Source organism: Trachinotus anak, unplaced genomic scaffold (assembly GCF_046630095.1).
Source record: "Trachinotus anak isolate AG129_WGS33_773 ecotype Australia unplaced genomic scaffold, CSIRO_AGI_Tana_v1 ptg000021l, whole genome shotgun sequence".
Lineage (NCBI taxonomy): Eukaryota > Metazoa > Chordata > Actinopteri > Carangiformes > Carangidae > Trachinotus > Trachinotus anak.
In genome coordinates, this window is record NW_027273872.1 from 135,310 (window position 1) to 146,323 (window position 11,014).

Genomic DNA, 11,014 nt, shown 5'->3' on the forward strand with positions numbered 1-11,014 from the left:
AATTTTTTATCCAAGTATGCATTTTTCATTAAAGTCCTCCATGTTGCTCAACTACATTACCTTGAAAATGTTCCCATGTCTCTAAGGCCATTATGTTTTCACATTTATTTTAGTGAAACTTTTTTTTTTTTTTTTTAGAATATTTTATTTTCAGTTTTTCAACTTAACAGAACATACATATAGTCCCAAACCCCTTCCCTAACCCACCCACTGACAAATTAAAGGGTTAACTTAACAACCAGAGGCAAAACAAATACTTAGTACTGATGACCAAAGGCTTGTTGATTCTAATATCCTTTACATCGTGTCCACTATAGAAGTTGGTAGGGTGTCCATATAGGCCAAATAAGGCTGCCAAATCTCTACAAAAGTATTGTAATCATTTCTAAGTGTATATGTGATCTTTTCAAGTGGGATACAGCTGTTCATTTCTAGAACCCATCTTGCTATAGGGAGCTGGGAGTCAGACTTCCACGTAATGGTTATGCACTTCCTAGCAATGCACAGGGCCAATGCGAGAAACTTCTTTTGGGTCTTTCTTAATTGAGCATCAATTTTTGTAAAGTCTCCTAACAAACAGATTTGTGGATCTGATGGAAAATGCAGTCCTATAAGTTTTGTCATGATGTCAAAAAGTTGTGCCAGAATGTACTAAGTTTTCTGCACAACCAAGTGCAGTGCAGGAATGAGCCCTCCTCTATACCACATCTAAAGCACAGGCTGGATATCTCAGATTTGTAATGATGCAATTTCTGCAGCGTAATGTAGGTTTGATGGAGAAAGTTATAATGGGTCAGTCTGTATCTGGAGTTAATAGTGGCAGTTAGACTTTTTTTTACATAATTCAGACCAGAGCTCTGTACCAATTATCACACCCAAGTCGGACTCCCATCTCTCCCTTGATTTATGTAAGCCTGATTTTGGAGCACCCTCCATCAAGAGAAAATACAGTTTTGAAATAAGACGAGGTGAGTTTCCCTCCAAAAGTAGTCTCTCCAGATCACTGAGCGCAGGCAAAGTCATTTTAGGTCCCAGGGTAGTTTTAAGAAAGGATCTTAACTGCAAATAACAAAAAAAGCTTCTATTGGGCAGATCATACTTCCTCCTTAGGTCCTCAAAAGATATCAGGGATCCATTCTCGTAACAGTCCTCCAGATAATGAATTCCTTTCTGATGCCACATTTCCAGCGTTTTATTATCCAGTGACATAGGTATGAGTTCATTCTGTTTCAAAGGTGTTTTTGGTGAAAAATTATTTTCCAGTCCAATATTTTTACGGACCTTATACCATGTTTTGATGATATGTATCAAGACAGGATTATCAGTTTTATTAGCAATGGTTACAGGTGTCCACTTGTAGACAAAGTCTGCAGGAACATTTTCTTTAAGAGCATGCATTCCCATTAGGACCCAGGGTGGAGCATTTTCTTTTTCAAAAAGAAAGGAAATAAGTCGCATTTGAGCAGCCAAATAATGCTTTTCAAAGTTAGGTAATCGAAGACCCCCCAATTTATAGTCCCATGTAAGTTTTTCCGTTGAAACCCTTGGTGTCTTACCATTCCATATGAATTGTCTAATATGTTTATTAAGATTTTTAAAAAAGCTGCGTGGCACAGGGATGGGTAAGGATTGAAAGAGGTACTGCAGCCTTGATAATACATTCATTTTGATACAATTTATTCGGCCAATCAAAGTAATAGGTAAATTTATCCATTTCTGTAAATCCTCTATTATTTGACTAATTAGTGTCGAATAGTTAAGTTTGTACAAATTTTTAAGATTATTATCCACCATAATTCCCAGGTATCGTATCCCGTTTGGGGACCATTTAAATTGACTTGTTTGCTGATATTCAACGTAATCAAAGTTTGACAACGGAAGAATTTCACTTTTTTCCCAGTTTACTTTGTATCCCGAGACAGACCCAAAAGTATGTAAAACCGCCTGTAATTTAGCAAGGGAATCAACTGGACTTGTTAAGTACAGAATTATGTCATCTGCCATAAGATTAATTTTATGTATCGCCTGATCCACTTTAACACCCTTTATCTCTAAATCTTGTCTGATTATCTCGGCCAAAGGCTCAATGGCAATAGTAAAGAGTCCAGGGGATAAGGGACAACCTTGTCTGCTAGATCTACTCAGGGGGAAGACAGTAGACATTTGTCCATTGGTAATGATTTTGGCTTGAGGTTTCTTGTAAAGTGTTCTGACCCAATTAATAAAATAAGAGCCGAATCCAAATTTAGCCAGGACCTTGAATAAACATGGCCACTCAAGCCTATCGAAGGCCTTTTCAGCATATAAAGTAACAGCTATACTAGGTTCAGAACTGGACGTTGCCACCTGAATAACGTTAAATAACCTACACAGGTTGCTGGCAGAGGATCTCTTCCGTATAAAACCAACCTGGTCTAAGTTTATCAATTTTGGTAAATATTTACTCAATCTGTTTGCTAAAGCTTTAGAAATCAATTTATAGTCTGTATTCAAGAGTGAGATTGGTCGAAAAGAGGAGCATTTTAAGGGGTCTTTGTTTTTTTTATGGATCACTGTAATTATAGCCATTGAGAATGAGTCAGGAAGGCTTTGCGTTTTAGATGCTAGGTTAATTACATCCATAAGAAGAGGCATAAGCAGATCTTTAAACTCTTTATAAAATTCCGGGGGGGGAAACCGTCCTCCCCCGGTGATTTATTAGATTGAGATTTAGATAAAGCCTTTTTGATTTCTTTTGAAGTGAATGGAAGATCTAGATCCCTCTGGTCCTCTTGATTTAGTTTGGGTAAATCAATAGTAGATAAGTATGTATCTATCGTGGATAGATCTTCTGGTGATTCCGACTTATATAAATTAACATAGAAGTTTCTAAACGTTTCATTTATTTCTTTTGGGTTCTGTGTGATGGAACCCTGCTCATTTTCAATTTGATTAATTGTTTTTAAACTCTCCTCTTTCTTTAATTGCCAGGATAGGACTTTATGAACTTTCTCCCCCAGTTCATAGTACCTTTGTTTTGTTCTCAAAATATTTTTTTCAGCCCTGTATGTACATAATGTATTATACTTAAGTTTTTTGTTAACCAGTAGTTTATACGTCTTCTTATCCCTGTGTTGTTGAAAGTCTTTTTCCAGTGTAAGAATTTCTCTTTCTAATTCTTCCATTTCTGCTGTGTATAATTTTTTAAGTCCTTTTGTGTAGGAGATTATTTGTCCTCTTAAATAAGCTTTTAATGTATCCCATAGTATGAAACTATTGGGGGAGGAAGCACAGTTTGTTTCACAAAACAATTTAATTTGTTCCCTGATAAATTTACAAAAATCAGTTTTTTTAAGGAGGGTCGGATTCAAACACCACCTATACATGTTCTGCATTTTCTCAGGCATTTCTATGGACAGAGTGAGTGCAGAGTGGTCGGAAAGTATCCTTGGCAAATATTCAGACTCCAATGCTCTGTAAGTCACTTGTGTTGACAGCAAAAAAAGATCTATTCTAGTATGTGAATTATGGCGACTAGAGTAATAAGAATAGTCTATGATTTGGGGGTGCATCTGTCTCCAAACATGTGTTAGATTTAAATCCTTCATAAATGACTGAGTAGTTGAGGCTGACTTAGTTTTAGAAATGGAAGATGTTGATTTACCCAAAATTGGATCTAAACAGAAATTAAAGTCTCCTCCCATGAGAATATATTTATGGCCTCCTGATACCTTAAGAAAAATGTCCTGAATAAAAGCAATATCATCATAGTTGGGGGCGTAGAGATTTAACAAAGTCCAGTATTCCGAATAAATTCGACAATTTATCAGAACATAGCGGCCTGATGGGTCACTAATTGTTTCCTGGATAGTGATGGGGATGTTTTTATTTATTAAAATAGCGACTCCTCTCGCCTTAGAGCTGAATGATGAAAAGAAGACTTGACCAATCCACTCTCTCTTTAGTTTTTTGTGCTCTTGCGCGGTAAGATGAGTCTCCTGGATAAAAGCTATGTCTGTTTTTATCTTTTTCAGGTATGTTAACACCCTTTTCCTTTTAACAGGCCCATTTAAACCATTGACATTAAAACTAACGAATTTCACCACCTTATTCATATGAAGAAGTTTGACAATGACTCACCTTATAGTCTCTCAGTTGTAAACTTAACAAAGATGCCTCTCTTTCGATAAAACCAAACAAGAAAATACAAACGAAACCCAAACCCCCCCATTCCCTTGAGCGCCGACCCCTTGAACATTCGGCGCCAACCACAATCACCAGCCGGGACCTTCGTTGAACGCTTTCTGAAAGTAACATACCTAACTAGTACCTTGTCGGGCCCGTAGCTCTTTTATATAGAAACTTGTAATCACTCGGCATATAAGTAACATGGAATAAAGACATTTTAACACCCGCTTTAACTGTAAAGATAAACATGGTAATTGAAATTGTCTTTCAGGTGCAGTCTCAAACAGCGAGTTCCCTTTTTTTATCCATAATAACAAGGATAACATTGCACTTACACAAAGGCCACTGGATAGTTCGTGAAAAGAATATACAGGAAAATCTCATTCCTCTCGACCTTAGAAAAGCTGCAGTGTTGCACCTGTGGTCACAGGTAAGGATCAGGACTCATCACCTCCCGGGAAGTCTCGGAGAAAAGATGCTGCCGCCTCGGGTGTTTTGAAAACTCTCCTCTCTCCATTGGGTAGGATAACTCTCAAAATCGCTGGATGGAGAAGGCTGAATTGAAGTTTCTTTGCGCGCAGCTCCTTCTTGACGTGGTCATATTCCCTTCTACGCTTCGCCAGGCTTGCACTCAGGTCCGGGAAAAACATCACCGTATTTCCATTATAAGTGATTGGCCCACCTTTCTCTCTGGATATCTTAGCAGCTGTTCGGAGAATTTTATCCCGGTCCTGGTACTTAAGCAGGCGGATGAGGATGGGTCTGGGCTGTTTATCTCCTGGCGAGCTGAATGTCGGGGACCGGTGCACGCGTTCAATAATCAGGGGCTCGGGAAAGTGTTCTTGCCCCAGCACCGATGGGATCCAATCTGTGAAGAACCGCACTGGATCGGTCCCTTCTCCGCCCTCTTGTAGGTTAACAATGCGGATGTTATTGCGTTGGCTTTGGTTCTCTAGTTGGTCAACTTTGTGAAAGTCCTTCTCCTTTATCAGACGGAGGACGCGAGAGTCCAATTCAGTTAGCTTGTCCTCCGCTGTGCTAATCCGCTCCTCCGCCTCCGTAATGCGTGAGCACATCCCATCTATTACCGTTTTCAGCCCCGAAATAGCCTGGTTAATTTCAGCAGTTTTGGCATCGAGTTTCTGGGAGAGGGCTTCATTACCACGTTTTATCTCCTGTAAAATAGCGCAGCTTTGTTCCACCTCGCGTTGGTCCTCCGCCGCCATGTTGCACCTGGTGTTCGCTTCACGTGTTCCAGCTTCCCGAGAAGAAAAGTGGTCAATAATTGAACTTTGAGTCTTATTTTGAGGTCTCAAGTCCATATTACAACTATTGGGCGAAGTTAGAGGTAGAGCGGGTGTTATTTATAAGTTAAAACCGAGTTTTCCTTGGGAGCTCCGGACCAGACGTCTTCTTAGCTCAGCTGCATCACGTGACCCCCCATTTTAGTGAAACTTTTATGGAGTTGTGAAGCAGGCATTTCGAGTGCTACTTGTTTTTTATTATGATATACTCATTAGTAGTCATCTGTCAATTCATCTTACTCAAATTATCATCTGTATTTTTGAGGCTTGTCACTGGTATGAAGATGTTCACCAGTGATGAGACATAACAGCTAACACTGGACACAGGGATACTGTAAATCTAGTGAACAGTTTATGACAAGAAACACCAGTGGACTGAATCACTTAACTTGTAGAAAACTGAAGATACATTCTATCACAGTGTACATATACAGTACATTCATAGAACAAGGCATCCAGAAGCTGTCATAAAGAGAAATAGTAAATAACTATAATGAGTGGGATCAGGTCTATTTCAAGATGCTGGGGTGGCCCCTTTAAGGATATGTTCTTAGCTACTGTGTTTTAGTCCCAAACATTAAGCTGAAGAGTTAATGCATTCAGCAAGCAGTTTTTTTTTCTGATGGTGATTGTTTTAATTAAATATATTTATGAACTATCAGTGAAAGAAAAACTATATAAAGGGCATTTGGGCAAGTGAGACTATCATATCTACTGCATTTTGGTAGAATTACAGGTTGGTATGGTTAAATACAGAACCAAAACACATATCTGTAACATCACCTGGTGGTTTCTGAAAGGAGTTGTCATCTTTGTGGAGTCACACATTTCACATTTAGGTATAGCAGGGGAAACCATATTGGCATGTGCAGGCGCGTGTACAGATAGACCTCAGGTGGAACTCAAGCACTTGCCCTTTTGGCCTCTGACCAGATAAGTGACCTTTTTTTTCTTTTTCTATTTTCTATTTAAGTTTATAAATTTGGCCCATGGCATCAGTTCTCATCTAAAACCATATTTAATTGACCAGTAACTGCATTTGAGTTCTGTTTCTGCAGACCCACAGGCCTCTGCCCCTCTCTCTTCAGCTCCCCTCATCACAGCCTCTACAGGTAACGTCCACAGACTGAGAGATCTGGTGACAACCAGGTGGCGATAGTGTTCATCCTCAGCCTCAGTATTGTTTGTCACTGTTGTGAAATTAAAACTACCTTTAAAAATGACTCAATACAGACAGATTAACTCAGGTAATAGCCCTCAAAAAAGCTTAACAACAAGACCAGGTCAAAATATGAATTAACCTATGGTCAAATCCTGATTTTATTACCACATCATCTGACAAAATCTCCAAACACATAAATGAAAGACAAAGACTGAGCTGTGAGTTTGACTGTATTCACTTATAAAATGGTTGCTCATAGAGAAAGTTATGAGAGACAGAATATCTTTCTTATTGTTTCCCTCACACAGAGCACAGCCTCAGTCTGGATCCACAACAGTTTTCAGCCCCTGTTTCTCCTCAAAAAATGTATCCGGGGCCTTTATTTATCCCAGCATAGCTCTTTATTAGAGACATTGTTTGATGTGTAGAATGATCTGAAGCCTCATTTTGATCAACTCCCGTCTGTCTGTTAAAGTTACTGCATTCCCTGTTGATTCAAAGTCAACACTTCCTGTGATCATTTCAAAATAACACCCCTCCAGTGTTTCAGTGGACAGAAACTCTTTATTTCTTCATGAGGCTTTTATTGCTGTACTGCACTAAGCATATTGTCTCATTTCCTGTTACTGATATTTCTGTGCACAATTAACAATGAATCCTCTTTCTCCTGCTCTCTGCTCAGTGTGTCTCTGGATGCTTTACAAAAAATGAGACATGTAATGAAAGTAGTTTATTTGCTGTAACAGAGACAAGGCTCAGAGCTCAGTGAATAGGAAGTGCTAACATTTACTTTAAATATAATTAAAACATTGACCCTTGACATTGACATTAACCCTAACCCTAAGTGACAAAAAAAAGTAGCTATAAGGTTGGGCCCTTGAAGTTGGGCCCCTGACAGTTACAGTCTGGTAAGGCTCACAGCTGCAATGCATAAACATCACATCCTACTGTTGGTGTATTTTTGGGAGATTAACCCCCTTAATTTTCATGCACAAAATTAATTTTGCTAATTTACCAACAACAGCATGATGCTCCCCTCAGCTCATTGCACAGAACACACTGAGTCTAATTGTTGCTACAGTGTAATTTGGAGGGTAGTTTGGTTGGTTTATTGTTATTTTATTTATTTAGAGACCAGCTTCTTTCAGTTTTATGTGAAGATTTGTTGATACTGAATTATTATTTTATAGACACAATGCCACACAATCTATACATGTGAAAATGCCCTGAAGCAGTGTGTCATTGTTTTCTCTGCTGTTGCCTGATCTTGTGATAGATGTAGAAAAAGTCAGAGGTAAAGACCAATGTCTCTGTGTAAATTGATAATTTTATCTGCAAGTGTACAGTCTTGAAATTAATAAATATGAGTAACTTTATTTAATTTAATAATTATGAGAGGGATTCCCCTTTTTCCCCATTAGCATCTGCTCCTCAAAATGTCTATTAATTAATTAATATTAATAATTAATATGTGTGCAGTTGAACTTACCTTTTTGTATGTCATCCCACTGTCAGGCCTCCAAATGGTCAGTCTTCTACTTTGAAAAGCATCCACAGATTCTGTAGTAATGAAATAGCAAAACTAAATATTTTTTTAATTATCACATGAACTTTACCAAATTTGCAAACCTTCTTAAGGCCAGTGTAGTGGCCATCTTTAACTTTAGCAAGTCTTGACTTTATCTAAACTTACTTCTATATAATCATAACCACATTGTGTGAACGACATGAGACTGTTTTACACGTTGAGTTGGCTGAGCATGAACGGTAAAACAACTGTGTAGCTCCGCTTTCCAAACTCTTTTGTTAACCGGTTCTCTTTTACAACTTCCTTCAAGCTGTCAAGATAAAGTTCCATTACAGAAGTCGCACAGAAATATCAAAATAAAACACAAAAATGAAACAGTAACAAATATACAATAAAATAAACTTGTTACTGATAAATGGCGCTCACAGCCAGGACATTGCAGATAGCCAAATAACCAGGGTATTAGCAGGGTACTGTCCCTGAAGCTAGCTTGTCTTCCAGCAGGTGTAGCTAACATTTCTGTTATTTTCGTGGGTGTGTCCCATTGATAAAGGCTGGAGCTTGTCAAGCAAAGACGGAAGCAGCTTAATTCAGAAGTTTGTGCATGCGCATTAAGCATAATTGTGGGATTTTTTTTTGACTGGTGATTAGCATGGCCAAAGTGTGTCAAACTGTCCGTGACTCAGCATCTACCATTCTGAGATCAGTAATGATATTGCACGCATCATGTGCATGCACAGATCCTTGTGGAAACTAAACTTGCAGTAGTAAACGGACAAATTACACATATGTATCATCCGTGTGCATGATCTGCTGTAAGTTTGAGATATTTGAGACAGAATATTGTTACAGAAGTAGAGCAGCTGCTTCAGGAATAGATCAGTACGAAGGTTGTGTGCGTAACGGGAGAGAGAGAGAGTGGTAACTAGTTAGTTAGCAGTTAGCAGTGTAGCTGTGACCGTAGCAGTGTAATGTCTGTGCACTTTAAGCTGTCTGTCAGTAAATAAATGCAACGACTCCTCAGGTTGGCTGCTCGGTTCTGTTCGCCCGTTGGTAAAAGTGACTGCACGCCATTGCTTTTTAGTGTAGGGCTGAGTTTTGTGATGCTGCCTGCTGATTTTATTGCCAAGCTTGTAAGCAATGTCATGTTGTTTGGGCATTGTTTCTTTGTTTATGCAGCTCTCATTTAGCTAGTTATGTGAAGTACTGACATAGGTAATGTTAGTAACATTAAATTTTCTGAACCCATTTTCTCCACATATTCAGTTAGAATGTTCAGAATCTAACGGGTTTATGTATAGCCTAACTTTGCATTACTCTTTGTTCCTCAAATTACATTATCTACTACATAACCTGCAGCATATCAAATGGATTAAATCTGCATAAATCTATTTAAATCTGTCGAAATCCTATCTAAAATTTGGTGACAGAGGTCAAAGCCATGATGCAAAATGCCAACTCTGTGCATATTCCACATTCACAATAAAAAAGAAACACAAAAACAAAAATCCATGTCTAGTGAGCTGGCTGACTAAAATAAAATAGATTTTTAGTTAATTTTAGGCAATTAAGAGAATTTGGATATGGTTAAAATTCCAAAACTGATTTTGTTGGCCACTTGGGAGCAGGAGAAAACAAGTTATGAATAGAAGATTGACCTATGACTTTTTAAATTAATAAGATTGCTTAGGCTATTTGCATGCAGGAGTTTCCAGGCAATATTATCATTCATTCAAAGGCATGTTTCTGATCACTTTGCAAATGTAAATCCCAAATTCACTCTCCTCTAAACGTTGTTCATGGTTTCTAATAACTCCTGTTGGGAGAAATGTGATATTTTAGCTGCCGAATGTTCCACTATCTTCATTAGCGATTTGTTAACTCTGTTTGCTGTTTGATGCTGGGCAGGTAGTGTATACAGTGACAGTGAACAAAAACGTTAAAGCTCTCTGGCCAGACAGCAAAACAATGAGGTAAACACTCCATATAAAACCCCATAAAGCAAAGCAGTAGATTCAGAGGATTATTCTTTGTAGGTTCATCACCTCATTGTCACATTGTTTTCACTTTGTCACTTAATATTATGTATTATGAAAATATCAATTGTAGCCACTTAAAGGAAAGGTTATGGACTTGGATAAAAATAGGGAAAGAAAGTTACAAGTAGCCAACATTGAGGGTGGTTGTAGACTAGATCTGAACCACAAACCGCGGTCTCTGATTATTATTCATTTGTGTTATACAAACAGGATATTATTACACTGCCCCAAAAAACTGTTTGGCATTTCTGAAAGTGGTTTCATTCACAGATCTTTGCTCTCACAAAATATTATATCAAGGTTCACTATATATACAATTTGGCTTTAGTATGGGAATGTAGAATATCGTAATAATTCAGTGTATTGATGGACCTTTACAAGAGAAATGAAAAATGTGCCACCCAGTGGTTAAATAATAATACGCCACCACTGTTATAAGAATTTGGTATTTTGGTATTATACATCTTAAAAACACTTCAGACTTTTGACTGACCTTTTTGTGATTAATTTTGGACTGTAATTTATCCAACTCATAGATTCATAGAAAGCTGCATAATCATAGACAGTTTTAAAGCTTTTGATTATTATTGAGTACTATTTATTTGACACTTTAGTAATTATGTTTTGGTTTTTTTTTGTTTGTTTTTTTACGCAGAAGTTAAAGTTCTTCACGAATTAAATACATTAAACCTTGTTGAAATTAGTTCTACAGAAACAAAGTTTGCAGAGTAAGGCTTTGTGAAAGCACTGTTGTGCCTCAAACACAGGATGTGATCCCACTGCTCCTGGTTGCATGAATCCAATTGTTGCGGTA